The 26,471-nt window shown below is 38.3% G+C and overlaps 1 long non-coding RNA gene across 5 annotated transcripts in view; it reads right to left on the bottom strand.

Annotated features, from left to right (window-relative positions):
• The window catches only part of LOC122190061, a 134,383-nt gene that overhangs the window by 36,698 nt on the left and 71,214 nt on the right, over positions 1-26,471 (bottom strand). For all 5 annotated transcript variants that reach the window (XR_006182072.1, XR_006182071.1, XR_006182073.1 and 2 more), the window contains one exon: positions 19,304-19,415. This is a non-coding gene — a long non-coding RNA (uncharacterized LOC122190061). The remainder of the gene's footprint in view (positions 1-19,303; positions 19,416-26,471) is intronic.

Below are 26,471 nucleotides of genomic sequence, written 5' to 3'. Positions count from 1 at the left end.
TTTTCTTTTCTTTTCTTTTCTTTTCTTTTCTTTTCTTTTCTTTTCTTCTCTTTTTTTTACTTGCAAGGGTAATCCATGTTTTCTTACAAATTCCTGACGTATGCAATAAGATGTACAGCAAAGAGGAAGAATAAAATATCACGCATATTCAATATAACATGCAAATGAAACCTCATTGTGGCCATTTAATGTAGTGAATTAGCAAATGAAAGATGGCTGGTTTGTTCACAACACTCTGGACCAGCAATCCTACACTCAGAATAGGAATCCAGCAAAGCACAAATCTGAAGTACGAAACCACCACTGGATACCTGTAAGCATCGTGGAGAGTGGCGAGGCTCCAAAATAAACTTATTTCCTTGATCCTAATGAGATATTTCTTTTTAAAGTCTACTTTAGGAATATACGTATTTTAAAACAGAAGAGGAAAATTCTCTTGTTTGGGAGCATAACTAGTCCATTTCAACAGAAAGAAACGTAGACATGCTAGCAGAACAACACTCAGCTCCTCCTTTTTAGTTCATGGTTTTATTGATGTTATTTTTTACTAATAATGATAGCAGTGCAATGCAAAACGGCAATAAGCCGTATAACTGATACTGTACACCAAAGCAGTAAAGACAAAATTCACTGTGCAACACTGCAAGATGTTCACTTCAAAGAGAGAAAGCTTGCTATCCTCATATTTGATTAAGCAAATGAACATAGCCCACAAGACGGGCCAAAACCTTATTGCTATTTCTTTTCAACCCCTTAAAGTATAGATTGCAAGCATTTTTTTTGGAGGATTTGCCACCAAGAGCAGTATGTTTCAATTTACATTATCTCTCAGCTGGTCTTTAGAAATCAGAAAACCACTGCTCCACTTTTACTTGCATTATTTCCTTCACGTTGTAGAACAATAGTAGGCAGCAATTTAAGTAAGCCCTAAATAGGCTATTGCACTTTCACAACTTCTACAGGTTCTTCCACCAGTACTGGTCAGACTACAGTCTTATCTTTTTCCCATATTCAAAGTTCCCTGTTCCCTGTGCATGCTATTTGATTCCTGGACTGAAAATATCACATACTCTTAATTAGAAAATGCTGAGATCTGATACAAGCGTACAAAGAATTAGAAGTACTTTTCTGAGTAGATCTCTTCAGGGAAATATTTTCTTTCAGAAATATGCTGACATAGCCTATAGCACCTAGATTTCAATAATCTAATAAAGCACATGAAATTTCCAGTCACATTTATATTGACAGCATTCCCATAGAAAAACTCTCACTTCAAATAATGAAAAGAAGTTCCTGAACTTACCCTAATAATAGCACTCAAGTAAAACAATCACAATACTTGATCCTGTTCCACAGGAACTAAAGCATCAGTTCACTGAGACATACTATTAAAACCTAATCACAATAGGAAGTACACATCAGTATTATGAATTACAAAGATGCTACTCCTACTTTGATAGTAGGAGTCTTGATGACCAGACTGGAGTTTATTTCCTCTAAAATTTTTTAGTAATACTTGTAATATTTAGGTAGGATTCTGAACAAAAAGTTGCTTACATTCAAAATGGTCCTTGAACCAAAACCTACTAAAAACAAACCCTACTAAAACGCAGCAGACAATGCTCAAGTAGGATCTCCATGATATGGCACCACTGGTCTCATTTTAGGAAAGTGCTGACCTAGACTGCCAGACTGGCTTTTGCTCTAGTCCAGGCTGGTAATCCTTAAGTTCTTAGGATTTTTAACTGAGGAGACTGTGCTGTCAAGTTGTGGCAAAAAGATAGGCAATAAAAATGCCTACCAAAATGGCTAGGCTGTAATAATTTACAGTCAAATGCTGCAATAGAATACAAGCAAGAAGACCATCACTGCAGATGGGGAAGTGCTAGAACTGAAGTCCAGTTAATTCAGATCCTGAAAGTGCCTCTACAATTCCCTGTGGAGCACATTCCACAGCAGAAATTGTTAGCCACTGATAGCTCCTAGTTCTAAGATTCATATCTCACTGAAATTTTGCATGGAAAAGGCTTTGGCAATAAAAATAAAGTGCAGGCATCATCAAGAGCACCTTGTAAAAAGAACTGTGAAACCTGTAATGGCACGTGTCCTGTTACAGAAATGTGGCCCCATACACTGGAACCACACCACCACCAGGAGGGTGTCCTTGTGACCAACCTGAGTATAGCCAGCAGTACCTTGTGGCTTTGGAGTGACAGCACCAGAGCACCATCCCTTGTGGCATCTCTGGCTTTGCTGGGGGGACCACTAGGCCTTCATTGAGAGCTATGTGAAGCAAACTTACTGCCCCTTTATGCCAAACATGGCAAATGCCTGTCAGAGGTACTGATGTGAATGGTTCTCCATGCATTGGTCATGAAAACCAAGCCAAAAAGAACACAGCTTGTGAGTTTGCTAAGAATTTGCTCCTGTGCTGAATCAGTAAATGCAGTAGTTGTATCTGATACTGCTTTGATACTTTTTTTTTTTTTTTTTGTCATTAAAAAAGAATATGTGTAACTTCTTGAGCGAAACCCCTGTTCTGGAATGTGTTGAACTAATATTTTATGAAAGAGGAAAAGTTCGGCTTAGAGTAATTTTGCTGTCAAGTGATTTCTTAGAACTCAGAGCCAAAACAGGTAACAGCCCTAAGGAAGTGCTGTACTGCTTAAAAGAGCTTAAGAGTCACACGGCACACTTTGCACTGGGGCTTGGGGACAAGGATGGAAGCAGAGTTTTGCCAGTCAAATAAAGATTTCCCACATGTTTGTCAACGCAATTTCCTTCATCAAAACCCGATAAAGGAGCAGTTAAAGAAATGCATACTTAATGAGGCTGCACGCTAATGAGGTTACTTCTATATTACAGAGTTGGGATTAGCCAGTTAATTTTTCAAACTATCTAACTTGGAAAATAGCGTTTGGCAAAGTCTCCTGACATCTGCCGCAACTTTATTTAGCCTCCTGCATTCCCTGGAGGTACTGCATATGAGCTGCTCTGCAGTACGCACTAGAGCAACTGCAGACAGAAGGGAATGTAGACAGACATGCAAAGTGTTTAAAATAGGAAACACAGGCTCTGTGCTGGGGGCTAGCATAACAGGTGTATATATATTGGGAGCTTATATTAATGAGGCTTCTGTTACACATGCACAGGGCTGCCGGCAGCCCTTTCAGAAGTAGCTGGGTATTTTGGTAAAAGTCAGACAGAGTAACCTCGTAGTAACCTCCAGTCTGGCTCACAGCCACTAGGGAGGCTTCTGAAGGACTGTCCCTTGGTGGTGCATTGATTAGATTTCTTCCCATAATACATCCAGTGTTTCTGCTCAGCAAACCTTACTGACAATTGAATCAAGAATAAAGAGTGAGGGGGGGAATAAAAGCTGATCTCCACGTGAAAGTGGGCCATAAAATTAACAAGGTTCTCAACATCAAGTAATTCTATCTGCTTTCTTGTGGTCAGAAAATCAGTCTGTAAAATAAAAAAGCAAGCACTGAAGGAAGAAAAACAAACTGAAAAAAATCAGAATTCATGCAATGTCAAAGTCAAGTACTTAAACATACAAAACACAAGAAATCTAAAAGCTTATCTTCTCCTAGTGACATTTAAATATTTCCTTACCCACATACTGCACATGCATCACTTCTGTATACCAGTTATGCTGTAAAATGTACATCTTCAACAGTCTTTCATGGTGCTGTGGAAATGCTAATATAAACATTTCTTAATTTCTATGTCTTGCAGCATCAACAGTGCACAGAGAAAGCACCTTCATCAAAACAAACAAAAAGGCCACACACGCTTGAATAAAATGTGGATGATTAACCGGGACATGGCAAGTCTGCAGTAGAGTTCTTTCTCTTCTAAGAATATTGGTTCATATAGATAGTAGGGCGTGATATTTCTTCCCACCTAGAACTCTCTAATTAAGCTGCTGGATGCAAGAAATACGCAGTTGTCTGTGCTGACTTACTTCAGTGAAAGTGCTGAGCCTGTCCGGCAGGACACGTTTTGAATTCACAATACTTTAATTACCACTGTAAACAGACTTTCATAGAAACTTTTCAAGTGAATGAGATTGTGAATGCAACGATTCAGCACAAAAGTTTCTCAGACCTGCCGGATTCTTTAATAACATTTTAATCAATGCTTTTTGCAGCATGCTAATCTGACTCCTAAGAGAGCTGATAGTATCTGTACAAAAGGTTAGGCTGGTAGAAAATCAGGAACCCAAGATTTTTGTTTGTGGCTTACTAATAATTTTTACTAGAATGATCCCTAATTGTTAAAAAAGAAACTAAGCCCCAAATCATCATCTGTGGAAAGACAATGGTCATGCTGAGCACTGTAAATAAGCTGCCCATTCATTTAAGAAGGGAACACCACTTTCTATCACCAGTGAATCATCTAAGCTGCAAATAACAATTACAACTCTCACCTACTTGGTAATTCATAGAAGAAAAACTATGATCTTTCTAATGTTAACACAATCCAGTACAAAGCATTAAGGTAGGCAGGATGAATAGGACTATTCATGACTTCAACTATCCCCAATGCATGATGAACGATAAAGCAAGAAAGCGGCATATTTTACAGTATCTAGAGAAAGACAGGAACATAGTAAATGGGATTGCTTCAATAGGAAATAAAAATACACAAATAATTCATTTATATATTCTCTAATAGCAAATGCTCTCAGAATGATCCAAAAATTGTATGCACAGATAGGAAGACTGGTGTAGCAGTCATCCTAATTTCTGAAGTTTTATAGCCATATTGGGATACCAGACTAGATGTAAATTCCATCCATTGAAGCTACAGACATTACCACAACTGGGTCCTGATGAACAGAAACAGAAGAAAAGTGCTTCTTGATACATGGAAAAGAGTTGTCTAGCATCAAGGGGAAACAATGGTAACGACCTACAAATACTGGCATTTGTTTGGGGTTTTCTACCTGAGTTTTTTAAAATTAATGAGTTTCATAAAGTAATGCCAAGAAGAAAATAATCACATAAGTACTACCTAATTAAAAAGACATCACCATAGGAAGCCTAACACAGCTGGTGCTGAATTATTAGCAAGCCTTTTTACTTTTTTTGTTTAAAAAACTGATCTGATCATCTTTGACCCTTTGACATTAACTACGGGAAAGGAATGAAAGCTGACCATTCACCTGGCACTAGCTTACATTCCTAGCCACTGTTGATCTGTAGAGACCTGCTGAGTGTCCAGGCACCATGCAAGTGAATTGCTTGGAAAACTCTTGCTAAAACTTGCAACCTATATTCAAGAGGAGAAGATTTTTACTTAACATAAAAAAAAAAAAAAAAAAAAAAGAAATAAATTAATCAATTACAAAAGAAATCCAAGCATGTTTAAGAAAGAGGATCAGATTTTTTCATGGAGCTTTCAGAGCTTCAATTGTGTAGCGAATATATTTTGCACAAACAGGACTTAAAATATTCAAATACAACTTGAGTTTTGAGTGCCATTGCTTTCTCATATTCAACATCTTCTCAAAAAAGGCTCAGAAAAAAATCAGACACTTGAATGACACTCCACTGTGCAAGTCTGTCCTAAACCCCTCAGGCAAACAAAGCATAGAATTGCACGAGGAATAAAAACATTTATTAATAACATACTCTACTAAGAGGCCTACTAGGTCTTTTGTTTATGCCACAGATATTTAGGTCTGAACTAAGAACATATATAAATTTATCTGACATACAAAAGTGCAGTAACTTTAAAAAGCATAAAGAGCATGTGTAAAAATTAGCTATTATTGCAAATTTCTGAAGAAGGCATTCTTGTACAGAGATTGCAGAGTTTTGCAGAGATTCCACGGAGTTTTTCATCCTTTCTGCCCCCTTAACATTCTGGGCAAAATACTCCAGGCTGTTCTCTTGCTTTGGACAGAATAATAACCAACAGTCCTTCTCAAATTACTTGAAAGCTAATAGATGTCACCTGAGAGACTCAAAACTAGAATTATTTACCTGTTTAGTTACTGGATGCACTCTTGAGTGCTCTGTACATAATTTCTGTTATTGTAGAATGGGCATATTCTAGCCAGCGTTTGTCCTCTGAAATTTCCATGTGCACCAATGTGCCCCAAGTATACTAGAAAGGACACAGCAAGACCCTCTCACCTCTACTTTTCTCAACATGGAATACAGTTTCTGACATTCTGTTAATGAGAAGGAAGTAGTCCATGGGATGTACATGTGGATGACTTACCCCCAAGCACTTTGGGTACTATGCAGACAAAATGCCTGCCTTTCTTCTTTCAGCGCCTGCCTTCAAGCCATACCGGTGGCTTACACACAGTAATTTGATGTACTAGGGTTCAACTAAAAATAGATGGCAATGAAGTTCTGCCAAAAGAGGTGTCTGCTCTGGCTCATTCCACCAGCAAATGGTGTTTGCAAAAACTATGCAAGGAACCTCACATGGCTGCTTTCCAGATGTCAACATAGCAGACACATCTCAAGGAAGCAGAACATGCTTACTGTCTATTAAAATTAAACATGTAATAGGAAGGGACCTAAGGGAACAAGTCCAGTTCCTTGCTGCCACAAACAAGCACAACACGTAAGCCCTTGTTATTGCTACTTTAAAAAAAAAAAAAAAAAAAAAAAGTACAATTTATGCACATTTGTACAATATGTACAATTATCTACATCTGCATGATGCCCATATGATCGGCTTTCTGAAAGAGTCTGGTAGACATAGGAAGCTGTCCTGAGAAGAAAATGGGAAGAAGCAATTTTCAAAACAATTATCCTAAAAGAAAGTAAAGCATCTGTATGCATCTTCCACCCTACAAGCCACAACACTACCCAAGAAAGCCCAGCATACACTATATTTTTAGAGTGATCTTCAATCAGGTGTGGCAATTTCTTTGCCCCTCCTCACTTAGTCTATAATTGTGTTCCTTACATGGCAACTAGTCTTGCTCGAAGTGCTTACTCCATTATATAATTCCAGATTGTTCCAGCAGCTTTGAGATCTTACTGTACAAGTATGGGTGAAGAAGAAAGGAAAAATAATTCTATAGAAGTAGTTTCATATGCTTTTGCACTATTGTATACGCCGTTTTCAGAGGTGTTTGGCACTAAGGGTGCAAGGTATTAAAATGATTGATTGATTGCTTTTTAAAAATAGAAGTACTGTTCTGATACTAGGATTAACTATTATCATTAAGATACGGCAGAATTTTAAACAGCTTTGAATCTGCACCCTACTGTGAATGTAAAGCGCCCTTCCCATTCCCCCTTGCCCACATTCTACGCACAAAAAAGAGTTTTTCATAAAGGAAGCAAATGCCACTAACTGCACTGCTTGCTCAGTTAGCACCCCATCCATAGGACCACGACAACAATTCCACAGTATCCCTTCAATTCCTGTAGTACACTTTCAGTTTGCTTTCAGCAAACTTGAAGCCTCCCTTCCTCCCTTTTTTTTCTGAACAATATTGGTTGCTCTATGGGAGAAGCTTAATTATAGTGATTTCAAAGGTTCTTATTTTTAAACATCCTATATACTGTAGATCAAATCTCTGTCATTGAAGGGGTTGTGAATAATACTCAGAATAAATAGCATCAATTGGTGGCCTAGTGCAATGCGAGCAGGTTCTGATTCAGAGCTGGGTTAGCAACTGCAGCTACAGGGAGATCCTGCCAGCAGCACGTTTATGCCAATAGAAAAGAACAGTTGATGGCATCTACCCAAGGTCAGCTCCTCAAATTCGGGAGCTGGTCTTCTTCCAGACACTGCAAAGTCACTTGTTTAAATGCAGCCAGTCGGCAACAATTAAGCATCTAAATAAAATATGCAGAGTTTGTGCTCCCTTTGAAATCTCCTCCATGCCATGCTGTTTATTTTCTATTTCTCACAGTCTTCATTATCCAACAATCAGGCTACAAAATGGCGGTCAGAGTGAGGCAGACATTTTGTAACTGTCTCATTAAAAGCTAACGGAACAATGGAAATGCACTGAATGAAAAGAAGCAATTTGAGGAGCCGAATGGAGCACATAACATTACAGCTGCTGAGCTTTTAAGCAAATCCTTTATCTAACTTTGCATAAAAGTTGAAACAAAGCCATACTGAGACACAATCTGACCATATTTAACCCCCCATGTGAGTAAAACGTAGCCCGGCATGGCCCTTTTTTGACTTAAGTACAGCTCTTCACCTACTGGAGCAAAGGCTCATCTGTCCCCCTATCTACTATGCACCACATGGAGTCAAGACCACCCACTGATGGTGACTCAGTCACTATAATCCTAACCACATTCTTCCCTTGAAAGTCCAGAAACTAGTGTTTTCTATTACAGCTCCAAGAACTTTACAATGTTCAGCACAGCATTTAAAGCACTTTCACCAAAAGCAGTTAAAAAGTGGGATCTTTCTCCATCTCTGCAGATACCTTTTCACTTCAATGTACAATAAGCTAGGAGCAGCAAAAGCGAGAAAAAAAGTAATACTATGGCTAGTAAAAGCAAAAAAAAATCCAAGTTTCAATAGGCACTCAGCATTCCTTTCCAAACTGTATGCCTATTACATTGTTCCTAGAATTATTAACAACTGATGCATCCTAAGAGGCAGATGTGCAGATCTTTAGGAAAAAACTTCAAAGCACATGCTTCTTGAAGAGGAACCTGCCAAATTTTAGGTTTCAAGATTCAGGCATTCTTACACTGTTCCCTCTGCAAAAGAAACAAAGAAAAGCCCTAAACCAAACCAAAATAAAAAAGTTCCCACAATAACTTTAAAAATATATAAATTGCTACAAAAGTCCTATTTATTTCCATGGAAATGACAACGGATACAAAGAACACATAACACTGACAGAGAAAATTACCAGCTACAAAACTGTTTTTCAACATAGTCACAGATGAGCTGATCTGGACACTCTTCATTTCATGATCTGACAGCTGTGCGTGGATGTCTGGAACATGGCTTGTCTTCCACGTTGCTGTCACCAGCGCTGAAAGGCACCACCCGCTGCCTCACTGCGCTCACATCCACTGTTTGGTCTCCATAAATGTTAAGCAAGCATCAGTGAATATCAATGGATGGCCATTTTTTTTCTGCATGGAGGAATTCAACAACACAGCTTTGCTTTATATGCACTTCCATGTCAGACATCAGACATCATTTTTCAGACTGCCCCTCTGCTGCCATCTGCCACATGGTAACAAAATTTAATGGGACAGTGGTAGGATCGCTCAACCTCTGCTGCCATATCATCAACATCTGCCTCTGCTGTCGTGGGCCAATACAATAAAAGATGAGGCATTACTTTCAGAGCAGCCTTCATTAAAAATTGTGTTTTTGTCATCCCCCTGTAAATCAAATATGGCTGAGGGGATTTTGCTTACATTTTTTTACTTACATAAAATCAGCTTAGAGACTGGGCTAATGTTATGTTTGAAAACAAAGATACAGTTAAAAAAAACCCAAACCATTCTGGAATTACAAAATTAAAAAACAATCATTAATTTGACTTTGAGGTATTTGTAGTGGATGAAAAAAAGAAAAATCAACCAAACAGGTAAGACTTAATTTCACAGACATTACCATGGGCATACTGACATCAGAAGAAGCAAGCCTAAAGCAACACATCTCTCTTTCTGCTTTTCTTACCAATGCTTGCACTCCAGCATGACACCATTACTTCGATTCAAAAGACCAAGCGGTAAAATAGGCAAAGAGAGAGGGCAGAGGCACGGGAAGAAGCGGCTGGCTCTCAAGTGCTGAAAGTTTGCTCACCAGGCCTAGGTGCAGGAGGCAGAGGGAACCAGCTGCCTGGATAACTAGCCTGGAGAGGCTTACTTCAAAACTTTGTATCTTTGTGGTAAATGAGAGAAAGCTGGTGTGCCTGGTTGTACAGAAGGAAAAGAAAATGACTCAGCTCCAGTCAGAGGGTCAAACATTCTCAGAAAAGGGTAAAATTTAGCCTACAGTTTACCTACCACAGTAACAGATCAACCATAACACTGTTTCTCTCTGTGCCTTTACTCTAGAGAGATTTCCAGCCTACACACTGAACCTTTGGAGAGATACAGCAAGTGAAAGGAGATTTGTTCGGGCTGGCTGGACCTGCAGTGTATGTAAGAGGACAGAAGGAGACCTATTACCACAGCCTGCCCCCTCTGCTCAGCCAGAGCCATTCCAGCTAGGCATATGTGCAATGCTGTTAACATGTGGTGGAGGTCCCACTGCAAATGCTGCTGCAGCCAGTCCAGAGAGAGATGCATTTGAAGAGACCAGCTGCTTGCAGCCTCCTCGGTACGCCAGTGAAGGCTGCATCTTACAGCACAATATAGCCTTCTGTGTTTTATGGGAGATGTTATTTCCCTGAGACATTTATTTTGCAGTGTCCTGTATCTTTGTGGCAGGGCCAGCAATCTGCCGCACTGCTGTGACAACAGGTGGGACAGCTCCTTCAAAACACGAATAGACCTACCAAAATAGGGATGCCTGCCAAGCTTAGTACATAACACACTACATTCAAAGGTTACGAACCATCTCTAAAACCACTGATTCAAAAGCTACACGGGTTACAGTTGTCCTTTGCTTTCATTACAAAATTCTCCAATCATGGAAAGAATTCTGAGTTTTACTACAAACTCTGAAAACAGGCCAAAGTTGAAGAAGACGTTCCCCAAGGGTTGTAATCCTTCAGAGGATCTGAGGTAGAAGAAAAGAAGCTCTGAGTTAATGCAGGGTTTCACACTTTTAGTGTGGGTAACTCATGGTTTCACAAGTTTTCCTTGCAAAGGCAGGTGAAGTTCAGTGGTTTCTCTGATGTTTTACCAAGAGTGTCTGGGTTCATTTGAACTTGAAACTTAAAGCAGAATCCAGTAGCTGCAACCTTAAACATGGTAAGACAAAGATTAAGAAAATAAACATCTGCATGAGCTCCTGGGAAATGAATACACTAGTTTTACCTGCTGAGACTCAGGAAACTAAAAGTTTCCACACACTGCTTTCACTTAGGGAAAACATTAGGGAGGTACGATGGAGGCATGCTTGCATGACGTTTTTTACTTATCAAAGTAAGGAACCTGAGAATAGACTACACAGTACTTGTTAACTTTCCTTCTCACTACTTTTCTTGCAACTGCTCATGTATTTCTGGAAGTTAAGCAGTGCTGTCCCCACAGGAAAATCTGCTGTATTACAGCCTCTCCTCCCCGCCTTCTCCCCCCCCCACCCCAAGGCTACCAACACCTACTTTCAACAAACAGGAGAAAAGGAAAGAGAAGTTGGTGCTAGCCCTTAAAGTTAGCCCTAAACAGTTAAAAAGGCCAAAGAGTCACACTGAAGCAATATTTCTCTTAAAACAGCACTTTTCACCTGTCTCCTCTATATCTGCAAGCTTTCAGAGCTGATAAAACAAACGACTTGGAGTCACTTCCAGTACCTCCATGAGGTCAATCATAGTAGCTCATGACACTGTGAATCTCTGTGATACTCTGTGACAGCTAGCTGATGCTGAACTTTAAGTAGCCTCAGTCTTGTGGTTGTGCAATAAAAGCCAGAACATAAGCCAGAGAGCCAACAGTGTGGAAGAATACCATTCACATGGTCACCAGTGGTCTACAGCCATATAACACATCAACTTTGTTTTGCCATATGTTAGAATAGGAAAAATCATATCCTGTAGGGTGTTTGCAATATAAAAATTAATAAAACAACAGGCAAAAATTTGAAGAAGGGTTCAGAAATCATACTGAAAGCAGGTAATGGGTTAAAAAGATAAAGGATCTTAATTATAAAATATTGTATTTCTTTAATACGTTTTAAAAAGTACTGTAAATGTTTTCAGTAGTGAAAAACACTAATACTGTTTAAACTTGATTCTACTGTTATATCCCTACAGAAAGAAAAAAAATTAACTTTTGTCAGCATTGGTTTTTGGTCTTCTTTTGTGAACTATTTCTTCATCATTTTTGAATACTGGAAATTATATATGCTGATTCTAGAAACACGTCGCCCAGAATGCTCCTTGTTCTCCAGTTATCCTTCAACACAGCAAAGTTGTAAGAAAATCAACTATTTATAACAAAGTTTTTCAAACAGATCTCTTCAGGAGTCACTACTCCATTCTCACTCATGCTATAGTTGCTGCCTATTTAACTGAGTGAGGCTTTGGAGAAGGGCGGGAAAGTATTTTGCAGACAATCATGAAATATAATGTCTGGTCTTTTTCGGATGCTGTTTTGCATCCATATTTGATATATCTGTTTCCTAGTGGAGGAACTTAGTAGTTACACAGACGAGAGAAACGGATACTGTGGTGAGTATACAAGTGCTGTATTTTTTTACTGTGAAGCTGGATAATATTAAGCTGTAAAAAAAATCATCTCTAATAAAATGAACTACAACAAGAAGAAACTCCAGAATACTTTCTTGTTCATGTAAAAAGCAGTGGATTTACCATTACAACCAATGTATCCCTTTATCACTTTCTCTTCATCATTTATGTAAAACCAGTTGCCGTGACAGCTAACATAATTGCTTTAATAATGCAGTGTCCCCCTATATTTTAAATACTGCAGGCTCCTGAGAAAAATCTACTCCTCAACTCCAAAGACACAAAATGCAGCAAAAAAGGGAAGTCGACAAAAAGAAAAACCAACAATACGAGACATGCGATCCCAGTACAGTGAACGCATTTTGCATGGAAATGGTGTTTCTGGTCCACAGCTCCAAACACAAGCTTAATGCTTATTATAAGCATTACTACACTTCCTACTACTCCCCATGGTGTACCAATCAAAACCAATCAAAATTGTGCCTGTTAACTTTGCTACAACACACATAACTCAATGCACAATGCAGGGGCTGTGATAATACAGTTTTAAATGCTAAGATCTCTGTACAAGGCATCAGTTAAATTCAGGTGTGAGGTAATGATGAAAGGATCATGAAGTGCCAAGAGAGAGTTGTTTCTGTACATCTGAGCAAGCAGATGTAGACTTCAAACCAGTCTACACAGATGAGGTAAAGGAGATGTGTCTTTGCAGGAAGAGATTTTCATAAGATAAGAAACAGTCCTAAAGATTACTCGCAGTTGTAAAGACAAGAAAGAATATAGGTCAGTGAAGAAAAAAAAAACAACTGGTGGGAAATTATGAGAAGGAAACTGTGAACACCTCGGTTCATTGGAGTGAAATGCTAACTGTATAAATTCTGTACGCATGTTCTTCAGATATGGACTTCTGTGTGCTTTGTGCTGGCCTGGAGAGACTGCTTCGTATTCTACAAGGTTACACAGCTCACTAACAGTTAATAGAGAATGCATAAAAGAGAACAACTACACATTGTCAAGGGAGATGAAATTAAATATCCCAGCAGACATTCCTGTTCATATGACATTCTGGCCAACAGGCTTCTTTGTATACTGAAGTGATAACAACACAGTTTTCTTATTAATGTTAGTTCAGTGGGAATTCAACTCAATAAATATTTCAAATTAGCAATTTCTTTCAGCAATTTTGGGATGGCAGCATAACATCTGTTTCTGTCTCTCTGTAAAGCAACAACAGATAGCTTAAACTTCAACTTTGCCTCCCTTCAACATTAGGCATTGCACTACTAATGCAGAGCTAGGTTATCATTCTCCTTCTAACCTTAATGAGTTTTAAGTTATCTGAGTGGGGTTCAAACTAACAAGAATGGGTAGCAGCAGCAGCATAGCCACTGCATGGTGTGTGCAAGGGACTGTACTATCTGCCTTAGGAACTGATCCCTCACACTGCTAACATGCAGACAGCTTCTGGGACCCAGACTGGCTAACTAGACTTTGGTTTGGTTAAGTTTTGCTAAGACACATTTTTGGCACAGACTTCAACCTAGTTCTTAGTTGTGCGACAGTGAATCCACTGAAAAACTGCTTGGACTACCAGAATGATTTGATTAGTGGCACAGCATGACTGGATTAGCAGCTGATACACTGTGTTAACTCAAGTTTCAAGTCTCTCGCCACTTCTCTATTGCATTACCCATTTAAATGTCAGTAGCACTTGTTCTTCAAATCAGGCTCCTGAAACCAATGGACTGGCTGACTCAAGTGAAAAGCACTACTCAACAAAATTAGAGGGCTTTGTGGGTGACTGAATTGAGTTACCAGTAACAGCCAAATTGGGTCTCCAGTTAACTATCTCTTCAGTGCAGACAGATCCTTATTGTACAGATGCAGATTCAGAGTACATAAGATTTTTAATATTCCTTTTTTTCCCCCCATAAAGTACTTATTTTCTTAACTACACTGATGAATGTGTAATTAACACCATGTTTCTAAGTTTACAGAGCAGACTGGGTTTTAAAGATATTTTGAAGCCTACACAGTGCATAATCTATTCCTTTAACTTTTCAAAGGTTCCTTCTGATACGTCACACGTTTCTGAGTAGGAATCACGTACAAATTACTTGGGTTAGAATTGCTACTCTCGTGAGTTTTATGTTCAAATTTTCAGTTTCTTATTTCTTTGCAATAGTGAAAGAGTTAATCTCACATCTAAATGGGAGTTTGCCCTTAATAAGAAAGCATTAAAGCAAGCCAAGAATAATAATCTAAATGAAGGCCATTCTTTTGCCTTTTGTCAATATTTTCATAGCGACAAACAGATCAAACACATGATATTTTTTAAGGCTTGTATTTTTTCCCTCTTTGTAAATCATAAATGCTTTGGTATATTTAATTTCAAAATGAGCTCCCTGGAGATTAGGCTAACATGATGGATTAAAAAACCTTCAGAAACTATTGCATTTTAGATGGAAAAATACACAAAATGTTCGTTTGCTGCTTCCCCCAGCTCATTTGCTGGCTGTTTCTCTTTCTCCTACACCTAAAAGAACCAAGCTGTCTGCATTAATCAGAAAAGTTTCATAGTCTTGCTCTCAGACTTCAAAATGCTTTAGCACTTTTTTTCTAATTAAATTAAAGATTTAAGACTATATTCAGAGGAAAGTACTCAAGAGCCCAAATATTTTCTGTGCTACACTGATTTGGCATATTCATGTGGGAAGAGGTAGAAAACTCACTCCTGCGCTATGAATTCAGGCCTTGAAAAGCACAGGGAATGCTCGCATCTTGTGACAGTCTGCACAAGTACTACTTGAAATGTTTTTGAAGATCCAAGAGCTTGTTACTCATAAATTTTCACTGGTTTTAAACAGCCTTTCTTAACAAAGATAGAAGACACTTCTCACTGAGCTGCATTTGTAAGACTTGACTAACTCATCCATGCAAAAGCATAAGGACAAAAGCATAAGGACAACAGTCCAGGCATGGAAAATATTAATCTTGCTTGTCAGAGGGGATTTATTTGGTGGACTTGAAAGTCCTTTCTCCTATCCTTCTGTCCTTATCATTGCACACCACTGGATGGCTCCTGAATGATCAGTATAGCTCTTAACAAAAGGAGCTGGGAAAGGCTTTTTCCCCCACTAGGTAAGTTCCTTCCCTGGAAAAGGCTTTTGTATAAACTGTGAACTCCGGTCCAATTGCAGATGGAAGTGAAGGAAGTGGTGGCAATGAGACGGCCCAGAAGTCTGCCTGGACAGAGTGACTACCAAAGCCTCAATCCAGACAGGGAACCTGGTGGGACCACCTCCTCTTTCATGCAACAGAGAACAATTTTAAAAATAGAAGCAAAAGTGATAGGACAAGCTTCTTTTTGAAGAGTCATCCAGCTGGCCTTGAGCAGCAGTGATGCTTACTAGCATGAGACAAGCTCATACAGAAGAGCCAATGAGGAGGCCTTGTGATCACCCCTTTCCTGTGTGATGTGAGCACAGCCAGCACCGAGTCAAAGTCAAAGTGTGTCCTCTGGAAACTGCCGCAGTGGTAAGGACAGAGACAAACCACTGGCAAATGGCACCCAAGGTTTTAATGGATTTCTCAGAGAAACAAAAGTGTCAGAGAAACAAAAGCTTCAAAAGTTTATGAATTTCAGCTTTAGCAAGGACACAGTTTTCAGTACTTACCATAAATGTAAAACAATTGAAGTGTTTTGTTGTTTTGGTTTTTTTTGCTGTGTTTATTTTGGAACTGGCTATTTTTAAGGTCACAGTCCCTGCTAAGGGAGGAAACTGTATCTCTAGGGTATTGGGAATTAAACAGAGGAAAGAAAAAGGCACAGAGAAAGTAGCTGCCTTTACACAGAGAGCTCAAATGTTTTGTTTCCTTCCTTGTTCGGTCTGTAGTAAAACAGAAAAAAGAACTTTACAGTAAACACTGAATCATGCATTTAAAAAAAAAATTCTGATTTTGACAAGATTTCTTTTTTAACTTTTTCCCTCCTGGAATCCCTTCTGATAAACTGCAGCATAAAGGGACACTATCACTTCTCGACTAATTTCTATCACTTCAAAGGTTAGGCTTACCACTCTCCACTGTGGTGACTTCTGTAATGGGTCAAGCCAACTATCTCATGTAGTGTCCTACTTCGGAGATACGAACAAGGAGGTAAAGAAGGTAGCAAATGTTTCCACAGTCTTGGAAAAGCCAGCCAAGACAGAAATCAGCTACTGCAGAGGGCATGAATTGCACTGACACCACGCTTCTGTGCCAGAAATGAAACTGCTGCTGAAGGAATGTGCAAGAGAGGAAGGGACTGAGCAAAGAGAGAGGCTGTGAAGACAACCAAGCTAACTACATGGTAGTTAAGTGCAGAACTTTACACCTATCAGCTCTGCCCGTGCTTTAGGAGGTCACAACAGATGTTACCACAACAAAGCTACACTGCATACTTGACAAAAAGAATTCTAGTGTTAGGAGTTAAACTCTGGAGTGTTAGGTGTTAAGTAATGCAAAGCAGGATCAATGCCAGCAGTGATATGAAAATAAGCTTCATAACTTAATTGCTCATTTGCAAAATACCAATGTTATTTATTTAAGCTACTATGACCTTTTTTCTGATGCACTAGTAATGTAATGTTCATGTGTGGCTGTCAGAAGAGCATCATGATAGAATACTAATACCTTAGATCAGGAGTTGCCCAATTTATTTTGCTGCAGTGGTACCCTTACAGAAATAGAGCTACAGCTCTACCACTGTGCTACAGAGTAGTACTCACTGTGCTACTACAGCTGTGCCTCACTGAGACAGGGATTACAGATGTTTCCAATTCTAACCCAGGCTCTGTATTTGCATTGGATGCACTTCTCAAATGTCTTTTTCTCACGTGTGAACCACAAGAAATACATCAATATTTTGGAAATCCCTCTTCTTAGCTAGCCTCTGTTCTTCAGCTTGCATCCCAGATTACGGTATGTCAGGTCCCCTGTTCCTACTGCCAAGAGCATCATTTTAAGGTTCGTAAGATGCTTTCCATGGCTCTACTTAGACAGATAAAGCACATACAGGCAAGGAACTCCATGTGCACAGCAATTCAGAGGATACATAATGTCCACTAGAGTGAGGTAGGGAACATTGTGACTAATACAAAATCAGAAGGCTAGGAATTGTAGGAAGAAACTCTCGTGCCTTAACAATGGTACAATGCTAGACATAATCTGTTCTTTACTGCTTTTACAAAAAAGTCAGTAATAAGACGCAATCATTAATCATTAATCAGAAGTCTCTACTTGCTATTTTGGCCCAGTGTGGGTAAAGAACACCAATGAAGCGTAGCAGTTATCAAAACAGGAGATGAAGAGAAATTCTGGAAAAGGGTGAGGTGAGTAGATACTTGCACAAGAGTTCTGCACAGAGGAAAAGTAAGGAAGAATTTATCCAAATGTTTCTTAAATAGAGCTATTTTGCTTAAAGACCTGGGCTCTCTAACTCACACTCAAGCATCTTCTACCTGCCTATACTCAATTTATCTTTAGGTGATATCTACATGTTCATACGCAGAATACATACTTGCACCCGACCTTTCAGAGACATAAAAGTGGCATAGCTTTTTCTCTTAATCACCCGTATATATTATGTAATATACTTTAATGTAAGTATGTAAAAATACAGATCAGAAGTAGTGTAAAGGGAAAAAAGTTTGACCTCTCCATCCCTTTTAAACACATCAGAAGGCTTTAATATAGTCAAGCTACACTGTTAGCTGTATTAACACAATCAAACCTTCCCTGAGGTGTAAAGGAACTGCGCATGCTAGAATGAGAGACTAGTACACTTAAGAACTAACAGTATTAAAAACCATATGGTTACCATATTAAAAATTAAGCCTTTAAGAGTTCAGGAAGGAGATCAAAAGCCTGTAAAGCATATTTAGATAGTGAATACATAACTATTAGATTTCTGTTGTGGAACCAGCTTTATTTAAAATTAGCTGTATAGCAGCCAATACATAGTTCTGAATGCAATGAGAAACTCCTAAAGCAGATGAAGTTATTCAGTAGAGTTTGACTATAAGACTATTCTTCCTGACATGCAGAGGAATGTAGGCTTACCAAAAAAGATGTAACAGAAACATCAAATAATTAATTCTGAAAGAATGTGGAAAGATACAAAGAGCATTGCGTGTCATTTGACCAAAACCAGAACACAATGCTGAAGTGCTGTGAAGTTTTCTAGAAGTTTAGGATGTGGCAGGATGTTCTAATTAAGTATAACTGTACTGAGCAGTGATGAGGCTGCATCTTGAATAACGTGTTTAGCTTTGGGCCACTCGCTACAAGAAAGACGTTGAAGCCCTGGTGTATGACCAGAGAAGGACAACAAAGCTGGAGGGGTCTGGAGCAGAAGCCTTACGAGAAGCACCTCAGGGAACTGGGATTGCTCAGTCTGGAGAAGAGGATGCTCAGGGAAGACGTTATTACTCTCTACAACTACCTGAAAGATTGTAGTAAAGTGGGAGTTGGCCTCTTCTCCCATGTGACTAGCGATAGGACAAGAGGTAACAGCTGTAAGTTGTGTCTGAGGAGGTTCAGGTTGGATATTAGGAAAAATTTCTCAAAAAGTGGTGAGGTATTGGAACAGGCTGCCCACGGAGGTAGGAGTCACCATCCCTGGAGGTTTTCAAGGAAGGGGCAGATGTCGCATTGAGTGACATGGTTTATGGTGACGGGTTGACAGTTGGACCGCATGATGCTAGTGGTGACTTCAACCTTAATGATTCTATGATTCTACACTATCTTTCAGGAATGTGCTGGTTTTTATTCTCCAGTTTTCTGGCAGCATGAACACTGCACAAAATGTAAATGGCTTGTGTTTTTAGCAATGTTTCTTAAAAGTATACTTCAACTACGAAGGAGCAGAAAAAAAATCTGCTCATGTGAAGGACCATGCTCTCAACTCTTAGTGGACTTTGGAGACTGACTTACCAAAATGAGTCTGTTTGGAGTCATGGTACTTCTCAGTCTCTCTTATTAGCTCTGAATCATATCTGGAAAGACTACCAATAGGCAGATTCTGGTTTGCATCTTATCAGTGAACCTAAAAAAAAGAAAATAATTTTGTTCAGAATCACTTTTATTCTCCATGTCTCCAGAAACCTAAGAAATGTAAAACTTAAGTAGTGATATATTTGAAAATTCCACTGAGCTGTTAAAGATAACATCCCAACTCATAATTGATTTCATACAAGATGGAAGGCAATTTTAAGATAAGGTCTAATCTATAAGAGCTTTTTAACCATAACATTTAGAGCTCAGGTTATATTCAGGCATAAGTCAGAATCTTGCTTATTTTTCTCTTGTAAGATGTTTTTCCAGTGATATGCTGATTAAAAAAAAAAAAATATATATATATATATATATATATATATAAAAATATTCATTACTTAAAAACCTGGAAAAATGTCAATTTCTGAATTCTAGACTCTCACTATAACTATTTCAAACACTCTCCCTTGTGGAAGAAGGTACTCAAGAACAGCATAGCTCATGCACTTTTACACTAACAAGAGGACTGTAAGAAAAGCAAAAATCTGTAGTTTTTTGTGTGAGTCAGGTGAGCATGCAGCACAACAGGCTAAGGCATCAAAATACTTATGCTATACAGTCTTGACGCATTAATTGTCCAGTCCACTATTTAATAAAATCTGTATGAGTGAAGAATCTGAGTGAAGAATCTGTATGTGTTGATAACCAAATCGTGAATCCTCTTCTCTCCAAAACACATTAGACTTCATATAAAGAATAAAATATTCTGATGATCTCTGCAACAAGTATGCAATTTACACATTCTGGCTTTCATAAACTGTTTTCTTACTGCTAGAAGATTCAGGCACAAGTATCTGAAGTACAGAAATTCTGTTGCATTCCATGCAATAAATCAGCTGGTGGGAAAAAATCACCTACCTTCTACACTATGTCTTGTTAACTAAGAATAATCCCAAACTCCCTTTCAGAACTGTTCAGAGGTTGTATCATAACTGCCCAGCACATTTAATAATACATCACTGAGTTGCAAAATCCAATTGTAGAGACAAAAATGTTTGCTATTTATGTAATTACTTCAAACATCCAAGCAAAAATAAACCTGCCCCTATTAGAAAGTTGTTGTGAAGGTAATTTCAGTTTCAGGAAACTGGAACTACACTTGATAAGCAAGGACACACTACAATAATGGTGTTTTCCATCATCTTCAGGTCTGTAAAGGTGCTGGGAAAAACAAACAAAAAATCTTGCTTCAAGGAATAACCCAGTGCCAATATCTACAATGAAAAAAATCTAACAATCTACGAATTAATTTGTGTTCAAATATGGTATCCTCCTTTTTCTGAACTCTCACTTTATACTTCTTCAGAATGTTATACAGAAATGCATTTTCTCATTCTTCCTTTGTGAGAGCTGTTAAAAAAAAAAAAAAAAAAAAAAAAAAAAGGCTGCTGGCAGAAGTGGAATGGAAACCAACAGTGAAAAAGATGTAAATGTCATTGATAAAACATCTTCTAATTAAGAAGCAAAGCACACCCATGATGGAACCTGATTTGTTTTTTACTACTTTTAAAACTTCACAACTTTCAAATTTCAAATAATAACATGATTACTCTTCTGCTAGGGAAACACAGCTTTTTAACATATCGTCAGTGAGGTTGCTGTGTTATTCATATATTCTACATTCTTTCAATCTTTCCTAAGGTCTTTCCTTACGGACATTAAGGTACGGCTCATTAAAAAAAATCAGGTGGGACTCGCTGTCTTAAAGGAAAAAGTTTAAATTACACTACACCAGCAAAATGCAACCACTCATATTTCTTTTTCTCATGTTTCTGTGCTCCTAAGGACATAAATAGTATTAATAAAATACCCTAAGTAGCAGCTCCTATTGTTATTCACCAAAATACCTAAAAAAGAAATTTGATGCAGCCCACAATAGCTTCAAATAATTCACAATTAGCCTCACTTTGTCTTTCAAGTCAAAGGAAGTGTATCAGGATCCTGAGTTCTAAGACGCAATTTATTACACGTTTTACTAAGTACTTTCTGTTGCAAGTACTGAATTGGCAAAACATTTTTTATTTCTCAAAGCAGTGCACTGAAAGCACACACATGAATTTAAAAAAAACGTTGTTCACACAATAAAGATATGTGTGAATTCAGCGTCTCCCCCCATTCAGACACACATCTGTATATTCCTTAGCTGGACTCTGGCAGTTGTTTAGGAACAGTTCTCTCTGCAGGGTGCTTTGCTATGATTTGATTTTTAAGGGAGAAGTGGTATTTAGTCTTGCTAATTACATTTTCCAGAAAGTGCTTCTGACACATTCTTTCCCTCCTCAAAATCATTTTTATGATTATCAGTACAAACTGAGCTCCTAAGAACAGACTGTTTTCTAAAAGTTCATCAGGTTGAACAGGCCAAAATGGAATCCATTTTCTTTTCTTCATATATATTTTTTCCTATGATGGACAAAAAATTCTGTAAATCCATATTCCAGACATTGCTCAATTATCTTTTATGAATAGTATTTTTGAAAGATAACGTAGAGTAAAATAAACAACAACTTTCTAAATTATAAATAATAAATTAGAAAAAGATAATCAATACTTGGCTTCCACCATCAAGCCCATCAACTCAAACTGCTTTGTTTCTATAAACAAAGAAGTTTTATTCCACCAGTAATGAGAATCCGGTGTGAGCCTAATCCTTCATACAGAGAATGTCCTGCCTTTTAACCCAACTCTCAAAGCCAGCTGTGCCCTGGTTACCTCCTTCACATGCCATGTGTCCTACAGCCTCTTAATTACAACTCCTTGCTTTCCCTAGAAATGATGGTGACAGTGTTCACACTGTATTTCGTGTGCCTACAAACAACAAGTGCTCATTTCACATATTAAAGGTTTACTTCAGTTGTAAACACAACCTACGCATTGTAATACTGTTGGGATTTCCCTTTGCTTCACTCTATCAGGAGCTTTACTATATCACTACACATGGCAACCGATGTAAACTCATCTGCGCACATACACATCCATAAAATATGTGTTCTATGTGTTTACCCTCTGAAATACAAATTAAGGAAATGTTGTTGCTGACAGCCTGCTCTTTTGTCTGCGCATTACTACCAGGAGAACAACGCACAGTGGATTTCAATCAGAAATTAAAAAGAGAAATATTCTGTATATTTCCCTTTCTTCATATGCACAACTAAATCAGGTGTGTCTTCTCGTACTCATGCAGATAGATACTGCTTTCATATAGTTATAAATAATCACCAGAAGAAATTAGCAGGGAAAAAACATAAAAAGCCTTACTACTCTTGTTTATTTATGCACTGTGTTTCAAAGTACTTTTTCCTCTCGTAAGTCAACTAGTTAGGCACTGTTTGAAAGAAACAGCAACAGGAAAAGAAAGCAAGGCTTGGAATTATTTTCTCAAAGAAACAAAAAGCAAACTAAAACAGAGAACAATATTCAGTGTTATATTAGAAATGATATACCAGATTCTACCAGCTGGAGGAAAAATGGCAAGCTAAGCAAATCCCTTTACGTCTCCCATTTTGTTAATTCTTCACAGGCATATCTACCTACACAAGACTTAAGCTGAAATCCCGTTTAATCTCTCCCTAGACCATCCAGGAGACATCCTATTTAAATATGTTCTCATTTTCTTCACGTCGTGTTATGTGTTTCTTCCCTGGGAGTGCAGTGTATTGGCCTGAGAGGGTAATGCAGGTAACATTTAATATGTAATTGTACAGTAATAGTAGCATTTATCAACTCTGAGTTCCACTGGCACTATTAATTCTCACAGAATATACCCATGTAACTGAGGCCACATATTCTGAAACTCTGAAAGCACTGCAAACCATTTGTAACACCAAACAGAAAGGGAGTGAATTCAAGAGCAGGCATCTGCACAAAGACCAGTGACTAAAATGAGTCTGTGTCCTGGTTGCAAGAGCTGCCGTTAGCATTTTCTCTCACCTTCCTGATAATACAGCATTTCATAATCACAAAGGAACAAGAAAGAAAAAACGAACTACCTATAAAACACTCTGGAGTTTCCCCTTCAGTGGCATCTAATACTGCTGTTGTAATTTTTACACTGAACATTCATTAATTCAACAGTAAAACAATGGAATAATCATGGAGTATAAAGGAAAAAAATTTTGTTTTGATTTTCTTTGTACAATCAGCGTAAAAATAATCCTCTGGGCAGACACACTAGGCACTAACATATTCATCTAGCTCCAAGGATCTAGATTACATATGTAAACTAAATGATGTATCAACTAATGTTTCACTAAATGCAGGTATAACCACAAAAAAACCCAGAAACTCTCTATAAAAATAGAGAGAATTCAGTTTACAAAAAGATCACCCTCTGCTTTTTACTAGTTAGTGGCACATGCTGCTTTAGCCTGAAATATTATTATATTTTTCAGAACATTACACTGAGTTCAGTGGCTGCTTTATCATATGCATTCTAGCTCATTCCAGCACATGTCACTGGAATAGCATGATACAAATCAAACTTGCATTCTCACCTGTACTCCTTAAATTCTCCTGAACTATACTGCTGTCTTGAAAAAGTACAATGCATGGGATAAATTCAACAAACTCTGCACTATTCACCACTAACAGCACACAGGAGTAACCTGAAAAGTTTAGATGTATGAAGAAATTCACACATCTGAATGGGTCCTCCACATCTCAGAGAGGTTTACCCTGACCAGTCACCAAAAAGATACCAAATCCTAGTCAACAGAAAAATCTATGTGTCTTTGCTACAAGTGCATCTGTTGCCCAAATCCATTTTCCAGTTCCACTGCCCAGACGGATGAGCTGTGCTTGCCTACCTGTTGGTCTATATGTCAGCCTCTTGGCCTCTGTTCTTCGTGAAGGTCACAGACACCAACACTCCACCTAAAGCATGTCCTCAACTTATTATTAGTGTCCTCAACTTATTATTAGTGGCCCAAGTAGGATGCATACAGAAATGAGCTATGGCAGGTGGCTCAGAGAACAACTTCACACACACCACGCAGAAATCCGGCCTTTCTAGAGACCTGGGAAGATCTCAGCATCCATTCCTCCTGTGGAAGGAGGCAACAAACTGAGGAATTTACAAAACTACTCCTTTAAACAAAAGCTGATCAACTGGCATGCGCCAGGTTTGGTGGCCTCATAGTCTCAGGTTGAAAAGCTTACCTGAGCCCTGGCAAACAAAAAGACGTAAGAAAGCATTTCTGTAGTTAAATGCATGTTTTCTTCTGATTGTAACATGCTAGCTCCTGAATACCATAGCATAGACGGAGCACCTGAAAACAGTTCTGCTATGTGCATTTTACACATTTTTATTTTAGTTATCTGAGGAGAAAAAAGTTTAAGTTTTAGAAGTTAAAATTCATTAGACTTATAAGCTCATTTATCTACACAGAAAAGGATCAGCAATTGGAAAATAAGCAAAAAATATTTTCAATCATCAAAGTGACAGAGACTGATATAAAGGAGGGAAGAGAATATTTGTATTTTGTTTTAATATGCCGTTTTAATATAAGAGCTCCTTCGATATTTGGCAGTTCACTTAAATGTTTTAACATTCTAAACTGTATCTTCTCTGAACTGTATCACGCTAACATTTAGTCCCTCAACCGTTTTCACTGAAACAGAAACCTAGTAAATAGACACTCAATTTCAGTAACTTAAAGTAAAAATGGAGCTGTACCTTTGCCTTCAACCTCTGTCCATCTCCGCTGTGCCCAGGACTATTTTCATTTGCCAGTGATTCCTTAAGCTATAAATGCACAGTAAGAGACACAATTGGCTGCATGACTGAAATGGCTCTCCGGAAGGAGGATGCAAAATCTGAACTGTCACCTCCAACTTTGTTTCTCAGTGACACCAAGGCAGAGTTCCACAAATAGCTGGGGAGTTATATTAAGAGGCTGTGTGATGTCCTGCCAGGGTCTTTACTAGGCCTGCAGAGCACTAAGGTTATACACTATTTATTTATAGAGGAGGATGATACTGTACAAACCATATGCGGTTTTAGTAAGCTTCAACTTCTAACCTAAACACTTCTGTCATTTTGTGGAATAACGATTGTACACTACATTTTCAGAAATGGTATTAGAGTACACCTGTGAATGTGTCCTCTTTAGCTAATGTATGATCTTGATTCAAGAAAAATCATCAGACGTACTTAAATCTCTCTTATTTTGGATACAGCTTACTTAGTGCTATGGTTTAAACCAAATTTACAGGAGATTTCTGTCTCTTTTATACAGTTAGACTGAGCCGTGCTGATGTGAGGATTACCTCTTATTATGTGCTTGTACAGCTTAGCACAACCATATTGCTTTTCTCCAGACATACAATGACTTTCTCCTTTGCATCTGCACAATACACTGAATAAAAGTATAACCTCCATAAATGTACACTTGTCAGTGGTAACAAATGTGACTTTATCAGAGTTGGTAAGGTTATTTCTCACCCCAGTCATGCCATTCAGTAACTGTGGTCTTTTGGTCAGATCACTTCTGCCTTGCCTCTGTTCTCCTGGGTCAGAGTAGGAGCGTGCTGATATTTGCTAGACAGCTGTTGTGTGGTTTAATTATCTCCACAAAGAAAACAGAATTACTGCATACTATTGTTCAATGTCGTCAGTAATCTCAGCAAATCAATCAGTATTTTGAGTACGTAAAATACAGGCTGTTCTCTAAAAACTGAACACCTTTTCCCCCTTTTTAGCTAAAGAAGGGTCTAAAGTGACTTTAAGTCATGCTGTGAGCCCTGTCTTCACATCCAATCAGGCTGACAAACACATCTTGTGCCCCTCTCTCCAGATGCTGTTTTTAACTCTACCAATTTGCAAACTTCACAAAGCCTTTAATAAGGCATTATAAGAAAAGCTGAATATCAGTCCCAAGTGTAAGAAAAACACTCCATTTTAACCTGCCTGAAAAGCAGCATACAGCCTCAAGAAAGGAAATGGTTAGAATTACATAGGTACTCTGGATTAAGAGACCTCTGTAGTATCTGTACAGACCTTGAGTACACGTGAGACATAAGTGCTCACCAGAAGATGTATAACATCACA

The sequence above is a fragment of the Lagopus leucura genome, unplaced genomic scaffold (assembly GCF_019238085.1).
Source record: "Lagopus leucura isolate 7727_CA_CO unplaced genomic scaffold, USGS_WTPT01 Super-Scaffold_100159, whole genome shotgun sequence".
Lineage (NCBI taxonomy): Eukaryota > Metazoa > Chordata > Aves > Galliformes > Phasianidae > Lagopus > Lagopus leucura.
This window is presented reverse-complemented; position numbering and strand designations above follow the sequence as displayed.